At 36.5% G+C, this 21,250-nt stretch overlaps 1 long non-coding RNA gene across 1 annotated transcript in view; it reads right to left on the bottom strand.

Moving 5' to 3' along the window:
• The window catches only part of LOC112396678 (uncharacterized), a 298,161-nt gene that overhangs the window by 50,270 nt on the left and 226,641 nt on the right, over positions 1-21,250 (bottom strand). The gene's annotated exons all lie outside the window — the stretch shown is intronic.

The raw sequence follows: 21,250 nt of genomic DNA, 5'->3' as shown, positions 1-21,250 counted from the left end.
GCTATTACTTCTATTGAGAATGAGCATTGTTTGGCTGACTTTCAAAAGGAGAAAAAAAACAGGTTAAGGTTACAATTTTTCTAGCCCAGCAAGCACTCACTTGGTAACCACTTCTTTGTAAAATAATCCAAAATAATGCACTTCACCAGATGTTCCTTTAATTTTCCAGGGATTAATTTGAGAATTAATTACCCATTTTAAGTGATTAACAACGACAAAGAAAATAAAAAGAACTAAGCTCTGTACTTATGCTTTTAATTGTACCATGGACCATTGTTCATTCTCATTTTTAAAAACTAGAATCATTTTGACACACAAAAAAAGTCCTGGAATGAATCTCCTGTCTGCTCTGCAATATTTGAGCAAGTAATTACTTCTATAAATCCTGCAGGAAGCTTTCAAGTATTCATGTCTATTAATAAGAAGAGAGACAATAAGAAAAAGGCAAAGATGAAATCAGTAATGACTTCATGCCAAAAAATACATATTTCTTAGTCAGTAAGTCTAAAATCTTTTTCCTAACTATGCCGAATTGCTAACAACAAACAGTGATAAACATTCTCTGCTAAAGCAAGAGAGATCCTAAATTTGCAAGCCACTTAACTTTCTTGAATACCATTTCCTTTCCTGAACCATTAAGGGTTTGGATTGAGTGTTTTTGCTTTTTAATATTCCTTTCAGATGTAAACTAAATGTGACAACTCCTTACTCTGTCCCATTCATCTTTGGAGATAGGTGTTAATAGCAATTAAATGCAAATTAATAGGAAAAAAGATTTAATTACAAAGTGAAAGAAAACAAGAGGCCAGCATAATTCTGCTCTGAAAGGAGAGGTGGTGGTAACATGATATTGATGGCAGCAATTTAGGAAGTAATATTAACTGAATTAATGCCAGTCTGAAGAATGATGTGTTTATGCCGATGACATGATTCACTTTTTAAAAAAAATTGAGCAATATATGTTTTTCTCCTTTAGACTTTACTCTCTGTACCTTAAAAATAAAAACACCTTTCCAGAGTCACGCATGAATCATAGTCATTCTTGAATTAAACTAAACACTCAGCACACAGGGAAAGAAACCAAATGTTTATTTGGAAAAGTAAAGGAATTTGGATCTCTGCTCATTCGCAAGAATCTAATCACCAAAATAAAGACATTATCTCACTCTTTCTAAAATAGAAGTTCTCAAACTTGAGCCTGCATCAGAATCAAAGCGAAGGCTTACAGAGATTTCTGGGTCCCACCCCCAGAGTTTATTAGTCAGTAGATCTGAAGTAGGGCCTGAAATTTTGCATTTTTAACATTTTTCCTGGATAAGCTGGCTGGTGTTGATGATATCGGGACCACTGTTCAGAATTACTGTTCTAGAAGATGGGTTAAATTTGGTGAGAGTGAGGAAGAGACTGTCTCTTTAGACATATGTGTGGGAATTGGGCAGAGAATAGGAATATATTTTAAAAGAAAAAAAGACACCTAAACTGTTAAGGATCTACCAGAATTTCTCTCATAACATCACAGATCTCATTTTTTCTGTATCTTACTTATGATTCCAAATCTAAGCAGTACAAATGTACAAGCTGCAGCTGATTAAACCCAACAGCCAATGCTACTTCACTGATGTTTTTTCTTTCAAAGAAACAAAAAACTTTGGCTTCTTTGCTAGCTATCCCATAAGAAAATGCAGAAGAAATATTTATTAACCAAGCAGAGAATGAAGGACATTTGTTTTCACTTGTCTGGCTCATTAAACCAGCTTGAAACACATTACATACCCTGTTAATAGACGATGCTTTAAAATACAGCAAACTAAACGCAGCAGCAGCATCCATCCTAACTGGAAAATGTGATGTATTAGGTTTAATAAAAGGAAAGAAAGAAGTGGCAGTCTATTAGTGATGGACCTCTTGAAGGACTGTCAGTCTTCACAAGCCAGGGATTCTGCTCCTTTTCTCACTAATAAGAAACTCCCATGAATACAATGTAAACCTTTTTGAAAGCCTGAAGACAATGGAAAATATTCTACTTGTTATGTGTCATACACAAAAATAATTAAAAAGTAGGATAATTTGGGGGGACTAATATTTTTCAGACAGAAATCCACAAATATTTTGTTACAATATCACAAGGACTTCGTTAAATGGTTCCCGCATCTCCACATGTAGCGTGAAGCCCAGAGAAGTGTTCATTATGTATCCGTTCAATAATCGTTTATGGAAAACACAGGGTCAAGTCTGTGCTTTGGGTAGGGAAAAAGATCCCTGTCTTCATTAATTTTGACAGCCTATCAGCTATGAACAAAAATGCAACACCTAGCAAAGAGAAAAGTCTCAAGCAATGTTATTTTTAATCAAAGTAAAAAATAATCAAGCAACTAAATAATAAGTATAACTGTCATGAGTATAGGACTATGGGATCCATTGGCACAAATTTATATGAGATACTTGCATTTCCTGGGGGGGTGGTACATTACCTCAAAATTCTACAGAATACAAGGAATCTCAAAGTTAAGAATCAGATTTATTGTTAAAATTTTTCAATAACTCAACTTACAAGAATGGATTTTCTATTTAAAAAGAGCTCTGAAAAATGTAAGTGAAACACTGTAAATACATTGTAATACACTGCAGAAATGTAACAGATTGTAAAAATTGTAATACAGAGGAGGAGTGGTCAAGATGGTGGAGTAGGGAGACCCTGAGCTCACCTCCTCCCACAGGCCCACCAAAATTGTAACTACTTACACAGCAACTACTGATAAGCACAACATGAAGATTAACAGAACAGAATTTGCCACAACGAAAGGTGCAATGAAGGAACCACAATAGGATAGGTAGGAGGGGTGAAGATGCAGTATAGTCAAGACTCATTCACCATGAATAGGCAACCCACAAACAGGAGGATAATCACAATTGCAGAGGTTCTCCCCAAGGAGTGAGGAGTCCAAGCCCCATGTCAGGCTCTACAGCCTGGGGTCCTGCACCAAGAAGACAAGCCACCAGAATATCCAGCTCTGAAGGCCAGTGGGGCTTGCACACAGGAGAATGGGAGGGTTACAGGAAACAGATTGCTCTAAAAGGATGCACACAAAAATCACAGATACGTTGAATCCCAGCACAGAGGCAGTAAATTAAAAGGAGCCTCTGTCAGACCAATGTGAGGCTCTTAGAGGGCCTCCTTGAGAGGCAGGAGGTAACTGGGAATCCCCCTGAGGATATAGGTACTGGTAGCAGCCATTTGAAGAGCTCCTTCTACCACGAGGACACTGGTGCTGGCAAGTACCGTTAGGAGTCCTCCCACTAATCTATTAGTGCCAGGGGGGTTACCCGCCCACCAGTGCGCCAGCATCAGCTCCACGATCCCTCAGGCCATGCAGCCAGCTGCCCCAGGACCAGCCTCTTCCACTAGCAGGCCAGCAACAGACCTGGCCCCCAGGCTCTGCATCCAACTGCCCTGGGACCTGGACCTGCCCACCAGCAGGTCAGCACCAGCCCTGGGCCCCTGCATGCACCGCAGCCAGCCACCCCAGGATCCAACCTCACCCACCAGCAGGCTAACAGCCACCACTAGAGGCAGGGGCTGGCAGCCAACCAGGCTGGGGGCAAGCACCACCTACCAGTGTGCACAAAGTAGTTCACCATGCCACAGCAGAAGGGCTTACACACTCACATATTGGGCAACACTAGAGCATATAGCTCTGACTAGAGGACAGTGTGCTGCTGAGCCCTATAGGAGGCTTCCTATGTAAGGCCACTTCTCCAAGTACAGGAAATGTAACCACCCTATATAATACATAGAAACAGTCACAGAGAATTAGGCAAAATGAGGAGACAGGGGAATACATTCCAAATAAAGAAGACAAAACCTCAGAGGAAAAACTAAACAAAGTGGAGATAAGGAATCTACCCAATAAAGAGTTTAAATGATGATCATAAAGATGCTTAATGAACTTGAAAGAAGAATACATGAAAACAGTGAAGTTTAACAAACAGCTAGAAAATATAAAGAAGAAAAAAGGAGCTGAAGAATAAAATAACTGAAATAAAAAAGCCATTATAAAGGGCTTCCCTGGTGGCGCAGTGGTTGGGAGTAAACAAAAAAAAAAAAAAAAAAAAAAAAAAAAAATCCATTATAAGGAATGAACAATGGATTAGATGATACAGAAGAATGAATCAGTGAACTGAAAAACAGAGTCGCGGAAATAGCCCAAACTGAAGGGAATAAAAGTAAAAACAATATTAAAAAATTAGGATAGTTTAAGAGGCCTCTGGAACAACATGAAGTGTACTACATTTGCACTATAAGTGTCTCATAAGGAGAAGAAAGAGAGAAAGGGGCAGGGCACTTATTTGAAGAAATAATAGCTGAAAACGTCCCTAACCTGGGAAAGGAAATAGGCATCCAGATACAGGAAGCACAGGGTCTGGAACAACACAAAGAGTTCCACTTCAAGACACATTATAATTAAAATGTAAGAAATAAAGGATAAAGACAGAATTTTAAAAGCAGCAAGAGAAAAGCAACTAGTTACATACACAGGAACTCACATAAGACCATCAGCTGACTTTTCAGCAGAAACTTTGCAGGTCAAGAAGGGAGTGGCACAATATATTCAAGGGGAAGAAAGAAAAAAACCTACAACCAAGAATACTTTACTTGGAAGGCTACTATTCAGATTTGAAGGAGAGATAAAGACTTTTACAGGCAAGCAAAAGCTACAAGAGTAAAAGAACTACTAAACTGGCTCTATAAGAAATCTTAAAGGGACTTTTCTAAGAGGAAAAGAAAAGACAACTACTAGAAATGTGAAAATTATGAAAGGAAAGATCTCATTGGTAAAGGCAAACATTCAGTAAAGGTAGGAGATGTATCATTTATAAAGCTAGTAGAAAAGTTAAAAGACAAAAGTACTAAAATCATCTATATCAACAATAAGTTGTGAAGAGATACACGAGAAAAAGACATGTAAAAGATGATGTCAAAACCACTGAATGGCAGGGGTATGACGGGGGGAAGTACAGGGTTGTTAGAATGCATTTGAACTTAAGTGATAAGCAATGTAAAAATGTATGTTTTTTAATATACTCCTGTCATAAATGCAAAAAATATGTATAATAGATACAGCACAAAAAAGAGAAAGAAGGGACTTCCCTGGTGGTTCAGTGGTTAAGACCCCACGCTTCCACTGCAGGGGCTGTGGGTTAGACCCCTGGTTGGGGAAACTAAGACCCCGCATGCCGCGTGGCTTGGCTTAAAAAAAAAAAGAAAGATATCAAAACATTACACTAAAGATAAAGTCATCAAATCAAAATGGAAGAGAGCAAAAGAAGAAGAGAAGAACAAAAAAGAACTACAAAAACAATTAAGAAAATGGCAATAAGTGCAAACCTATTGGTAATTATTTAAATGTAAATGGACTAAATGCTCCAATAGAAAAGAGACAAGGTGGCTGACTGGATTAAAAACAAGACCCATAGATATGCTGCCTACATTTCAGATCTAATGACACACACAGAAAAAGTGAAGGGATAGAAAAAGGTATTCCATGCAGATGGAAAGAAAAAGAAAGCTGGGTTAGCAATACATATATCAGAGAAAACAAACTTTAAAACAAAGACTGTAACAATAGACAAAGAAGGACATTACATAATGATAAAGGGATCAATCCAAGAAGACATAAAACTGTAAATATATATGCACCTACCACAGGAGCACCTAAATACATAAAGCAAATATTAACAGGCAAAAAGGGAGAAATTTACAGTAATAAAATAATAGTAGAGGATCTTAACACACCCTGCTTACATCAATGGACAGTTTACCCAGACAGAAAAATCAATAAGGAAACACTGGCCTTAAATGACACCTTAGATGAGACAGAGTTAATAGAAAAATAAAGAATATTTCATCCCAAAGCAGAATACACATTCTTTTCAAGTACATATGTAACATTCTTCAGGATAGATCACATGTTAGGCCATAAAACAATTCTCAATAAATTTAAGAAGGTTGAAATCATATCAAGCACCTTTTCTGAACACAATGCTGTGAGAGTAAAAATCAACTATAAGAAAAAACATGTGAAAAACAATAATATGCTACTAAACAAAACATGGGTCATTGGAGATATCAAAGAGGAAATTAAAAATACCTGAAGACTGTAATGAAAACACGATGATCCAAAATCTATGGGATGCACCAAAAGCAGTTCTAGGAGTGAAGTTGATACTGATACAAGTCTACCACACGAAATAAGAAAAATCTCAAATAAACCATCTAACTTGTACCTAAAGGAACTAGAAAAAGAACAATCAAAACTCAAAGTCAGTAGAAGAAAAGGAACAGTAATTGTCAGAGGAGAAATAAATAAAATAGTCTAAAAAATTCAGATGTAGAGAACAAACGTATGGACACCAAGTGGGGAAAGCTGTAGTGGGGGGTGGGATGGTGGCGTGCTGAATTCGGCAATTGGGATTGACATGTATACACTGATGTGTACAAAATTGATAACTAACAAGAACCTGCTGTATAAAAAAATAAAATTAAATTAAAAAAAAATAGCTATCCAAACAAAGTGGGTACAGAGGGAACTTACCTCAGCATATGAAAACCATATATGACAAACCTACAGCTAGCATCATATTCAACAGGGAAACTCCGAAATCACTTGTTCTAAGATCAAGGACAAGAAAAGAATGCCCATTCTCAACAATTTTTATTCACCATAGTACTAGACATCCTAGCCACAGCAATCAGACAAGAAAAAAAAAAAAATACATGGAAGCCAAATTGGAAAGGAACAACTGACACTGTCACTGTTTGCAGGTGACCTGATACCATATATAGAAAGGCCTAAAGAAGCCACAAAACAAAAACTATTAGAAACAATAAATGAATTCAATAAGTTACAGGATACAAAATTAATATACAGAAATCTGTATGTTTCTGTATACTAAAAGTAAGCTATCAGAAAGAGAAATTAAAAAAACAATCTGATTTATCTTTGCAGCAAAAATAATAGAAATAAACTTAATCAAGGAGATAAAAGTTCTGTACTTGGTAAACTATAAGACATTTATGAAAGAAACAGAAGATGTCAAAAGAAAATGGAAAAATATGCCTTGCTAATGGATTATAAGAATTAATATTGTACAATGACTATATTCAACAAAGCAATCTATAGAATCATTGCAATTCCTATCAAAATACCAATCGTATTTTTCACAGGACTAGAACAACTAAGTCTAAAATTTGTTTGGAGACAAAAGAGGCCCCACACATCCAAAACAATCTTGAGGAAGAAAAACAATGCTTTAGGCATCATGCTCCCTGACTCCAAACTATACTACAAAGCTACAGTAATCAAAACCATATATTACTCACAAAAACAGACACAAAGATCAATAGAACAGAATAGAAAACCCAGAAATAAACCCATGATTATACGGTCGATTAATCTATGATAAAGGAGACAAGAATATACAATGGGGAAAAAACAGCCTCTTCAATAATTTGTGCTAGGAAAACTGGAAACCTACAGGCAAAAGAATCAAACTGAACTATACTTTCTCACACCATATCCAAAAGTAAACTCAGAATGGATTGCAGCCTTAAATGTAAGACCTGAAACCATAAAACTTCTAGAGGAAAACACAGGCAGTATGCTCTTTGGAATCAGTCTTAGCAATGTTTATTTGAATATGTCTCCTCAGGCAAAGGGAAACCAAAGCAAAAATAAACAAATGGGATTGCATAAACTAAAAAGGGTTTGTACAGTAAAGGAAACTATCAGCTAAACTAAAGACAGCTTATGGAATAAGATGTTTGCAAATGACATACTCAAAAAGGGGTTAATATCTAAAATATACAAAGAACTCATACTACTCAAATTTTTTTTTGTAAATCTGATTAAAAAATGGGCAGAAGACTTGAAAAGACATTTTTCCAGAGAAGACAGATGGCCAACAGGAACATGAAATGATGCTAAACATCACTAATTATCAGGGAAATGCAAATCAAAACAACAATGAGATTTTACCTCATACCTGTGAGAATGCCTGCTAATAAAAACATAACAAACAAAAAGTTTTGGCGAGTATGTGGAGAAAAGGGAACACTTGGGCACTATTGGTAGGATTGTAAGTTAGTCCTGCCACTATGGAAAACAGTATGGAATTTCCCCAAAAAATTGAGAATAGAACTACCATATGATCCAGAATTCCACTTCTGGGTATTTTTTCAAAGAAAACAAAAACACTCATTCAAAAAGATACACATACCCACATGTTCATTGCAGTGTTATTTGCAACAGCAAATATATGGAAGTAACCTAAGTGTCTATCGATGGATAAATGGATAGAGAAGATGTAGTGTGTGTGTGTGTGTGTGTGTGTGTGTGTGTGTGTGTGTGTGTATATATACTCAGCCATGAAAAAGAATGAAATCTTACCTTTGTGACAAAAACGGGTGGACCTAGAGGTTATTATGTTAAGTGAAATAAGTCTAACAAAGAAAGACAAATACTGTATGACTTCACCTATATGGGGAATCTAAAAAAAATAAACAAATATTGATATAACAAAAGGGAAACCGACTTATAAACACACATAACAAAATAATGGTTGTCATAAGGGAGGTAAGTCAGGGAATGAGTGACATGGGTAAGGAAGATTAAGAGGCATAAACTTTCAGTTATAAAATAAATAAGTCACAGTATGTAATATACAGCATATGTAATATAGTCAATCATATTATAATAACAGCATGGTGGCAGATGGTAACTACACTTACCATGGTGATCATTTTGTAGTGTATAAAATTATCAAATTACTATGTTGTACATCTGAAATTAATATAATATTGTAAGTCAATTATACTTCAATAAAACAATGGTAATACAAATGGAAATACTGTTTATTTACATTGGTAAAGTGAAGAAATAGTTATGAAAGTAATTATAAAAGAAAAAAGAAAACCCCTTTTTATATAAAACTAAATAGAAATAAATGAGATTAAGTATATTTCAAATTGATAACCACACAGAATAAAATTATTTCAGATGACTTTTGTAATTAGCTGTCCAGTTTTAGTGATATATGAGTTTAAGAGCAAAAAAAAAAGTCTGAAAACATATCCTATATTTTATTAGTGTGTTTACTGTTTGTAGTAGTGTTGGTATTCTAGTTTTGAGACTGCTTGGTGCATTTTATTGTACAATAGAGAAAATAAGTAGATGTATTGATGATATTAGGAACTATGATGTTTACTTTAAGGGAGAAGAGATATAAATATAAAAGAAAAGTAGAAGTAGAACATCTTTTCATGTGCCTATTGGCCATCTTTTCTTCACCAAGAAGAAAAGAGAGAGGATCCAAATAAACAAAATAAGAAATGAAAGAGGAAAATAACAACCAGTACCACAGAAATACAAAAAACCATAAAAGAAAACTGTGAACAATTCTATGCTAACAAATTCGACAACCTAGAAGAAATGGACAAGTTTCTCAAAACATACAGCCTGTCAAAACTGAATCAAGAAGAAAGAGATAATTTGAATAGACTGATCACTAGATGTGAAATGGAATCTGTAATTTAAAAACTCCCTACAAACAAAAGTCCAGGACCAGATGGCTTCACAGGCGAATTATACCTAACACATAAAGAATTATACTGATCCTTCTCAAAATCTTCCAAAAAACTGAAGAGGGAACACTCCCAAGACATTCTATGAAGCCTTCATCAACCTGATATCAAAACCAGACAAAGACACCACCAGAAAATTACAGGCCAATGTCTTTGATGAATATGGATGCAAAATGTCTCAACAAAATATTAGCAAACCAAATCCAAAAACACACAAAAAAGATCATACACCATGACCAAGTGGGGTTCATCCCAAGTTCACAAGGATGGTTCAACATGCACAAATCAATGTGATACACCACATCAACAAAAGAAAAGACAAAAAACACATGATCATCTTAACAGATGCAGAAAAAGCATTTAACAAAATTCAACATCCGTTCATGATAAAAACTCTTACCAAAGTGGGTATAAAGGGAAAACATCTCTACATAATAAAAGCTATTTATTACAAACCTACAGCCAACATAATACTCAATGGCGAAAATCTGAAAGCCTTCCTGCTAAAGTCTGGAATAAAACAAGGATGCCCACTCTCACCACTTCTATTCAACATAGTATTGGAAGCGCTAGCCACAGCAATCAGACAAGAAAAAGAAATAAAATGTATCCAAATTGGAAAGGAAGAGGTAAAACTGTCATTATATGAAGATGACATGATATTATACAGAAAATTGTAAAGACTCTACACAAAAACTACTAGAACTGATAAAAGAATTCAGCAAGGTAGAAGGATACAAGATTAACATAGAGAAATTGGTTGCATTTCTTTACAGTAGCAATAAAATCTCAGAAAGGGAAAGAAAAAAAAAATCCCATTTAAAATCACATCATAAAGAATAAAACACTTAAGAATAAACCTGACCAAGGAAGTGAAAGATGTACACATTGAGAACTATAAAACACTGATAAAGGACACTAAAGATGATTTAAAGATATGAAAATATATCCCATGCTCTTAGATAGGAAGAATTAATATTGTTAAAATGGCCATACTACCCAAAGCAATCTACAGATTTAATGTGATCCCCATCAAATTACCCATGACATTTTTCACAGAAACAGGACAAATAATCCTAAAATGTACATGGAACCATAAATGACCCAGAATTGCCACAGAAATCCTGAGAGAAAAGGACAAAGCTGGAATCATAACTCTCCCACACTTCAGACAATACTACAAAGCTACAGTAATCAAAACAGCATGGTATTGGCACAAACACAGATATATGGATCAATGGAACAGACTAGAGAGCCCCAAAATAAAGCCACACACATATGTTCAATTAATCAATGACAAAGAAGGTAAGAATATACAATAAAGAAAAGACAGTATCTTTGGCAAGTGGTGTTGGGAAAGCTGGACAGTTGCATGTAAATCAATAAAGTTAGAACACTCCCTCACACCATATGCAAAACTACTGTAAACTCAAAATGGGTTAAAGACTTAAATATAAAATGGACACCATAAAACTCTTAGAAGAGGACATTCTCTGACATAAATCATAGCAATGTTTTCTTAGGTCAGTCTACAAAGGCAAAAGAAATAAAAGCAAAAATAAACAAATGGGACCTAATCAAAAGCTTAAAAGCTTTTGTACAGTAAAGAAAACCATAAACAAAATGAAAAGACAACTTACAGAATGGGGGGAAATATTTGCAAATGATGCAGCCAACAAGGCTTAATTTCCAAAATACACTAACAGCTCATACAACTCAATAATACAAAACACAAACAAGCCAATCAAAAAATGAACAGAAGCCCTAAATAGACATTTCTCCAAAGAATATACAGATGGCCAATAGGAACATGAAAAGCTGCTCAACATCACCAACTATTAGAGAAATATAAATCAAAACTACAATGAGGAACCACCTCACACTGGTCAGGAAGGCCATCATAAAAATGTCTACAAATAATTAATGTTTGAGAGGGTGTGGAGAAAAGGGAACACTCCTACACTATTGGTGGGAATGTAAGTTGCTGCAGCCACTATGGAAAACAGTATGGACATTCTGCAAAAAACTAAAAGTAGAGTTGCCATATGATCCAGCAATCGCACTCCTGGGTATATATCCAGAGAAACCTATAGTTGGAAAAGATACATGCACCCTAATATTCACTGCAGCACTATTTACAATAACTAAGACATGAAATCAATCACTATGTCCATTGTCAGATGAATGCATAAAAAATATGTGGTATATATATACAATGGAATGCTAATTAGCCATAAGGAGAATGAAAGAATGCCATTTGCAGCAGTGTGGATGGACCTAGAGATTATCATACTAAGTGAAGTATGGCAGACAGAGAAAGACAAACATCATATGATATCACTTATATATGGAATCTAAAATATGATACAAATGAACTTATTTACAAAACAGAAACAAACTCACAGACACAGCAAACAAACTTATGGTTACCAAAGTGGAAAAGGGTGGGGAGGGATAAATTAGGAGTTAGGGATTAACGGATACAAGCTACTATATAGAAAATAGATAAAAAGGACAAACTTTCAAGATGGCAGAGGAGTAAGACGTGGAGATCACCTTCCTCCCCACAAATACATCAGAAATACATCTACATGTGGAACAACTCCTACAAAACATCTACTGAATGCTAGCAAAAGACCTCAGACTTCCCAAATGGCAAGAAATTCCCCACGTACCTGGGTAGGGCAAAAGAAAAAAGAAAAAACAGAGACAAAAGAATAGGGAGAGGACCTGCACCTCTGGGAGGGAGCTGTGAAGGAGGAAATGTTTCCACACACTAGGAAGCCCCCTTACTGGAAGAGACGGGTGTGGTGGGGGGGGAAGCTTCAGAGCCACAGAGGAGAGTGCAGTAATAGGGGTGCAGAGGGCAAAGAGAAAAGATTCCTACACAGAGGATTGGTGCCGACCACACTCACCAGCCTGAGAGGCTTGTCTGCTCACCCACCGGGGCGGGTGGGGGATGGGAGCTAAGGCTCCAGCTTTGGAGGTCAGGTCCCAGAGAGACGACTAGGGTTAGCTGAATGAACACAGCCTGAAGGGGGCTAGTGCCCCACAGCTCGCTGGGAGGGAGTCCGGGAAAAAGTCTGGAACCGCTGAAGAGGCAAGAGACCACTGTTTCAGGGTTCACGAGGAGAGGGGATTCAGAACACCACCTAAACAAGCTCCAGAGGTGGGTGCAAGCTGCGGCTATCAGTGTGGACACAAGAGATGGGCATAAAATGCTAAGGCTGCTGCTGCAGCCACCAAGAAGCCTGTGTGCAAGTACAGGTCACTATCCATTACCTCCGCTCCCAGGGAGCCTGTGCAGCCCACCACTGCCAGGGTCCCATGATCCAGGGACAACTTCCCCAGGAGAACACACGGTGCGCCTCAGGCTGTTGCAACATCACATTGGCCTCTGCCGCCCCAGGATCTCCCCGCATTCTGTACCCCTCCCATCACCCAGCCTCAATGAGCCAGAGCGCCCTAAGCAGCTGCTCCTTTAACCCCCTCCTGTCTGACCAAAGAACAGACGTGCTCAGGCGACTTATACACATAGGCTGGGCCAAATCTAAAGCTGACCCCCAGGAGCTGTGTGAACAAAGAAGAGAAAGGGAAATTTCTCCCAGCAGCCTCAGGAGCAGTGGATTAAATCCCCACAATCAACTTGATGCACCCTGCATCTCTGGAATACCTGAATAGACAACAAATCATCCCAAAATTGAGGCGGTGGACTTTGGGAGCAACGATAGACTTGGGGATTGCTTTCTGCTTCTAATCTGCTTTTGATTTTAGGTTTATTTCGTTTGGTATTTAGAGTTTATTATCTTTGGTAGATTTGTTTATTGATTTGGCTGCTCACCTCCTTTTCTAATATATATAGATATAGATATAGACATATAGATATATAGATATTTTTCTCTATTTGTGAGTGTCTATGTGCATGCTTCTCTGTGTGATTTTGCCTGTATAGCTTTGCTTTTACCATTTATCCTAGGGTTCTGTCTGTCCATTTTTCTTTTCTTTCTTTTTTTTTTTTTTAGTATAGGTTTTAGCACTGGTTATCATTGGTGGGTTAGTCTGTTCGTTTGGTTGCTCTCTTCTTTCTTTCTTTCCTTTTTCTTTTTTTATTACTTTTTAATTCTTTTTATTTTAATAACTTTATTTTCTTTTATTTTTTCTTTCTTTCTTTCTTTTTTTCTCCCTCTTCTTCTGAGCCATGTGGCTGACAGGGTCTCGGTACTCCAGCCGGGTGTGAGGCCTGTGCCTGTGAGGAGGGAGAGTTGAGTTCAGAAAATTGGTCCACCAGAGACCTCCTGGCTTCACATAATATCAAACGGCAGACCCTCTCCTGGAGACCTTCATCTCAATGCTAAGACCCACCTCCACTAAACGACCAGCAAGCTACAGTGCTGGACACCCTATGCCAAACAACTACCAAGACAGGAAGACAACCACACCCATTAGCACAGAGGCTGTCTAAAATCATAATAAGGTCACAGAGACCCCAAAACACACCACCAGATGTGATCCTGCCCACCAGAAACACAAGATCCAGCCTCAGCCACCAGAACACAGGGACCAGTCCCCTCCACCAGGAAGCCTACACAATGCACTGAACCAACTTTAGTCACTGGGGTCAGACATCAAAAACAAGGGGAACTATGAACTTGCAGCCTGCAAAAAGGAGATGCCAAACACACTAAGTTAAGCAAAAACTAATCCAAAACAATTAACAAAATGGCAATAAAAACATACCCATCAAAAATTACATTAAATTTAAATAGATTAAATGGTTCAACCAAAAGGCACAGACTGGCTGAATGGATACATCACACTAAGTTAAGCAAAAACTAATCCAAAACAATTAACAAAATGGCAATAAAAACATACCCATCAAAAATTACATTAAATTTAAATAGATTAAATGGTTCAACCAAAAGGCACAGACTGGCTGAATGGATACAAAAACAAGACCCGTATATATGCTGTCTACAAGATACCCACTACAGACCTAGGGACATGTACACACTGCAAGTGAGGGGATAGAAAAAGGTTTTCCATGCAAATGGAAATCAAAAGAAAGCTGGAGTAGCAATTTTCATATCACAATATAGACTTTAAAATAAAGACTATTACAAGAGACAAAGAAGGACACTTCATAATGATCAAGGGATCAATCCAAGAAGAAGATATAACAATTGTAAATATTTATGCACCCAACATAGGAGCACCTCAATACATAAGGCAAATACTAATAGCCATAAAAGGGGAAATCGACAGGAACGTAACAATAGTAGGGGACTTTAACACCAAACTTTCATCAATGAATAGAGCATCCAAAATGAAAATAAATAAGGAAACACAAGCTTTAAATGATACATTAAACAAGATGGACTTAATTGATATTTATGGGACATTCCATCCAAAAATAACAGAATACACTTTCTTCTCAAGTGCTCATGGATCATTCTACAGGATAGAGCATATCTTGGGTCAAAAATCAAGCCTTGGTAAATTTAGGAAAACTGAAATCGTATCAAGTATCTTTTCCAACCACAACACTATGAGACTAGATTATCAATTACAGGAAAAAACCTGTAAAAAATACCAACACATCGAGGCTAAGCAATACACGACTAAATAACCAAGAGATGACTGAAGAAATCAAAGAGGAAATCAAAAAATACCTAGAAACAAATGACAATGTAAACAAGATGACCAAAAACCTATGGGATGCAGCAAAACCAGTTCTAAGAGGGAAGTTTATAGCAATACAATCATAAATCAAGAAACATGAAACATCACAAGTAAACAACTTAACCTTACACCTAAAGCAATTAGAGAAGGAAGAACAAAAAAACCCAAGTTAGCAGAAGGAAAGAATTCATAAAGATCAGATCAGAAATAAATGAAAAAGAAATGAAGGAAACAATACCAAAGATCAATAAAAGTTGGTACTTTGAGAAGATAAACAAAATTGATAAACCATTAGCCAGACTCATCAAGAAAAAAAGGGAGAAGACTAAAATCAATAATATTAGAAATGAAAAAGGAGAAGTAACAACTGACACTGCAGAAATACAAAGGATCATGAGAGATTACTACAAGCAACTATATGCCAATAAAATGGACAACCTGGAAGACATGGACAAATTCTTAGAAAAGCACAACCTTCCGAGACTGAACCAGGAAGAAACAGGAAATATAAACAGACCACTCACAAGCATGGAAATTGAGACTGTGATTTAAAATCTTCCAACAAACAAAAGCCCGGGACCAGATGGCTTCACAGGCGAATTCTATCAAACATTTAGAGAAGAACTAACACCTATCCTTCTCAAACTCTTCCAAAATATAGCAGAGGAAGGAACACTCCCAAATTCATTCTATGAGGCCACCATAACCATGATACCAAAACCAGACAAAGATCTCACAAAGAAAAAAAACTACAAGCCAATATCACTGATGAACATACATGCAAAAATCCTCAATCAAATACTAGCAAACATAATCCAACCACACATTAAAAGGATCATACACTATGATCAAGTGGGGGTTATCCCAGGAATGCAAAGATTCTTCAATACATGTAAATCAGTCAATGTGATAAACTATATTAACAAATTGGAGAAAAACCATATGATCATCTCAATAGATGCAGAAAAAGCTTTTGACAAAATTCAACACCCATTTATAATAAAAACCTTCCAGAATGTAGGCATTGAGGGAACTCACCTCAACATAATAAAGGCCATATATGACAAACCCACAGCCAACATCATTCTCAATGGTGAAAAACTGAAACCATTTCCTCTAAGATTAGGAACAAGAGAAGGTTGTCCACTCTCACCACCATTATTCAACATAGTTTTGGAAGTTTTAGCCACAGTAATCAGAGTAGAAAAAGAAATAAAAGGAATCCTAATTGGAAAAGAAGAAGTAAAGCTGTCACTGTTTGTAGATGACATGATACTATACATAGAGAGTCCTAAAGATGCGACTAGAAAACTATTAGAACTATTCAATGAATTTGGTAAAGTAGCAGGATCCAAAATTAATGCACAGAAATCTCTTGCATTCCTATACACTGATGATGAAAAATCTGAAAATTAAGGAAACACTCACATTTACCATTGCAACAAAAAGTATAAAATAACTACGAATAAACCTCCCTACGGTGACAAAGACCCGTATGCAGAAAATTATAAGACATGATGAAAGAAGTTAAAGATGATACAAACAGATGGAGAGATATTTCATGTTCTTGGATTGGAAGAATCAAACTGTGAAAATGACTATATTACCCAAAGCCATCTACAGGTTCAACGCAATCCCTATCAAACTACCAGTGGCATTTTTCACAGAATTAGAACAAAAAATTTCACAATTTGTATGGAAACACAAAAGACCCCGAATAGCCAAAGCAATCTTGAGAAAGCAAAATGGAACTGGAAGAATCAGGCTCCCTGACTTCAGAGTATACTACAAAGCTACAGTAATCAAGATAGTAAGGTACTGGCACAAAAACAGAAATACAGATCAATGGAACAGGATAGAAAGCCCAGAGGTAAACCCACGAACATATGGTCACATTATCTTTGATAAAGGAGGCAAGAATGTACAATGGAGAAAGGATAGCCTCTTCAACAGTGGTGCCAGGAAAACTGGACAGCTACATGTAAAAGAATGAAATTAGAGCACTCCCTAACACCATACAGAAAAATAAACTCAAAATGGATTAAAGACCTAAATGTAAGGCCAGACACTATAAAATTCTCAGAGGAAAACATAGGCAGAACACTCTATGACATAAATCACAGCAAGATCCTTTTTGATCCACCTCCTAGACTAATGGAAATAAAAACAAAAATAAACAAATGGGACCTAATGAAACTTAATAGCTTTTGCACAGCAAAGGAAACCATAAAAAAGATGAAAAGACAGCCCTCAGAATGGGAGAAAATATTTGCAAATGAAGCAACTGACAAACGATTAATCTCCAAAATTGACAAGCAGCTCATACAGCTCAATATCAAAAAACAAAGAACCCATCCAAAATTGGGCAGAAGACCTAAATAGACATTTCTGTAAAGAATATATACAAATTGCCAACAAATACATGAAAGGATGTTCAACATCACTAATCATTAGAGAAATGCAAATCAAAACTACAATGAGATATCATCTCACACCAGTCAGAACGGCCATCAACAAAAAATCTAGAAACAATAAATGCTGGAGAGGGTGTGGAGAAAAGGGAACCCTCTTGCACTATTGGTGGGAATGTAAACTGATACAGCCACTATGGAGAACAGTATGGAGGTTCCTTAAAAAACTAAAAATAGAAATACCATACGACAGAGCAATCCTACTGCTGGGCATATACCCTGAGAAAACCATAATTCAAAAAGAGTCATGTACCACAATGTTCATTGCAGCTCTATTTACAATAGCCAGGACATGGAAGCAACCTAAGTGTCCATTGACAGATGAATGGATAAAGAAGATGTGGCACATATATATAATGGTATATTACTCAGCCATAAAAAGAAACGAAATTGAGTTATTTGTAGTGAGGTGGATGGACCTAGAATCTGTCATACAGAGTGAAGTCAGAAAGAGAAAAACAAATACCGTATGCTAACACATATATATGGAATCTAAAAAAAAAAGAGAAAGAAAAATGGTTCTGAAAAACCTAGGGGCAGGACAGGAATAAAGACGCAGACGTAGAGAATGGACTTGTGGACACGGGGAGGGCGAAGGGTAAGCTGCGACGAAGTGAGAGTGGCATGGACATATATACACTACCAAACGTAAAATAGATAGCTAGTGGGAAGCAGCCACATAGCTCAGGGAGATCAGCTCGGTGCTTGGTGACCACCTAGAGGGGTGGGATAGAGGGTGGGAGGGAGGGAGACACAAGAGGGAAGAGATATGGGGATATATGTATATGTATAGCTGACTCACTTTGTTATAAAGCAGAAACTAATGCACCATTGTAAAGCAATTATACTCCAATAAAGATGTTAACAAAGAAAAGAAATCAGAAAAAAAATAGATAGACAAGGTACTACTGTATAGCACAGGAAACTATATTGAGTATCTTGTAATAACGTATAATGGAAAAAAATATGGAAAATAATATACACATGTATATACGTGTATATATATACATATATATATAAAGGAATCACTTTGCTCTACACGAGAAACTAACAAAACATTGTAAATCTAATATACTTCAATTAAAAAAAAAAGACTGAGTAGAAAAAGTCAAAAAAATAAAAAGTAAACACAAGTTTCCACTGTCTCCACAGGTAGTCATGATGGAGAGTTTTCTTGGATAGCACCTTGTGAAACATTTCCTAATGGTTTAGAGGTGAGTGGAGACATCCACAGTATAAAGGTGTGTGTCACCCCAGAGTTCTCTCCTGCTCACACAGCTGCCACGAAATCACACAGTGAGTGGCCCTGTCGAGCATTGGGCATCTGGTAAGGAGCTCCAGGCACAAAGCCCCTAGGCAGCAACTGGGAAACTTGGGGTGAAGAAGCAACAAAACTACCTGATTACCTGAAAATGGTTATAATCTTTATTTTTAAAGAGCACCCCAAAATAGCTAATTTGTTCTACCTTATTTTCATTTTCAATTGGTTTGGGGACTGCTCATGGTCTCAGCTCAAGTGCATTTGTAAATTCATCGGTTTAAAAATTACAAATGGGAATTATACTATGCTTATTTTGTTTTCACAATGATTTGTCATCTATTTTCTCTTCCTTTGTATTAAAAACGTGTAATTTTCATATGTTAGTGTTAGGAGGGGCCCAAAGAAGCCATGAAGATGTGCCTTCTGTTAATCTGCTAGTTTCCTAGATCATCTTGATGTCCATTTAAGCAAATGTAAAATTCTATTATAAACTTCATTATTAAAAGAATGTTTATTATATTTAAATATTATATTATATTTAAACAATGTTTATTATATACACTCCTCCCTTCAAGTCTGGTATAGATATTCCTTGACTTCCACCAGCAAAAACTATATTTTATAGGCATCTCTTTTTACTTTTCTCCCTTTCCTACTATGAACTCCTTGAGGGGAGTAGTTATGTTTCTTTGGTCTTCAAGTATCTGGGGCTTAAGTCAGAGAGTGGCACAGAGTCTATGTCAAATAAGTAACTTTAATGAATTATATGTGAATTAAAAACACTGAGTCTTTTTAATATATGTATGTTACTGGTATCTTTTTTTACTGTTTTTTCTTTCATGTTGTTTTAGGGAGTATGAATATACAAGGGCTTACAAAGGGGTCTTTTATGACTTTGAGCTCCCAAATTTAATATTCATTATAAGAACCTAAAAATTCAACTTCCATAACTTCCATTGTGAGCCAATTCAGACTGTCCAAGCAGGCTGCTGGACATCATTAGTCTCTACACTGGTTGCAGTGTGAGCTGGAATTGTCACACACCTGTTTGCAGGACCCAGTGGTTAAATTTTCAGGAATTGTGTGAGAGATTGTTAAACAATAGCTAGCTTGAAATTGGCCATGGCAAGAATGTTTAAACCACAGAATTTAGCAAATGTTACAAATCACGGCCTTTTTTTCCCCAGAGAGCTGGTTTACCAGTATATCACTATTTTTACGGAATCACAAAGTGTATTTATATGCTACCTAAGAGGAACTTGAATGCTATCATTTGAGAAGATGATATGAATCAACACAAAGCTATTAGAGAATAACAAAATAAAATATATAAACAATTCCTAAATTTAATCAAGAGCCAAAATTTGTAACACTAGTAATAAATGCTATGGGCAACCAAAAAGGGAGGTATCACAGTGAACCAAAATTAAGAGAGAGGCGTTAGAGAACAAGTGTAGAGAGAGGAGGAGAGAGTAGGAAGAGGAGATTTAAGGATACTGAACAGGCTGAGCACAATTGGGCAACTGGAGCTAAATACCCCACATGTGAATAGGAGGCCAACAAGAAGCACAGCATGCCCGCTGTGAGGGACGGCCCCCATCAGGCACACCTGGCTCCTGTAGAATTTGGTTGTTAAAAGTATCTCATCTATTGTCTTGATCCAGTGATAGCCATAGATGCTTAGAATTTGATAATTAATATAATTTCATACCCTGTGCCTCCTCTTTATTTCAGTTACTTCACTTATCTATATCCCCCATTTTAAAAGATCATGTCCAAAAAAACTCATCTCCATCCTTTCCACTTACTACTTGAAGTTCTCTGCATAAATATTTCTTTTATATTTCTTCAAAAGCTTTGAGGATTATTTCCATTTCTCTTAAACAGCTTAGTGGAGGTCTCCCCCCATAATATGCTTTTAAAAGAATAACATATCTTCATAATCCAGATTAGGGCTGAACAAATGCCCCTGACATTAAGCTAAGTACCAACTCTAGGCCTTTTTGTAATATTTTATACAAAATCATCAATCAATAACACTCAGCTCCAGGAATGAAGAGAGGTAAAATATCGGCAAAGATTAAAAATGCTCCAAAACTCTTGTCTCCACAGATTCATCTTTGCTGGATATTTCATATAAATGGAATCATATAAAATATGTCTGACTTATTTTATTTAGCAAAATATTTTTTTAGGTTC

This window comes from Neophocaena asiaeorientalis, unplaced genomic scaffold (assembly GCF_003031525.2).
Source record: "Neophocaena asiaeorientalis asiaeorientalis breed wild unplaced genomic scaffold, Neophocaena_asiaeorientalis_V1.1 scaffold291, whole genome shotgun sequence".
In the NCBI taxonomy this organism is placed as follows: Eukaryota; Metazoa; Chordata; class Mammalia; order Artiodactyla; family Phocoenidae; genus Neophocaena; species Neophocaena asiaeorientalis.
The sequence above is the reverse complement of the archived record's forward strand: the minus strand, read 5'-3'. Positions and strand labels throughout refer to the sequence as shown.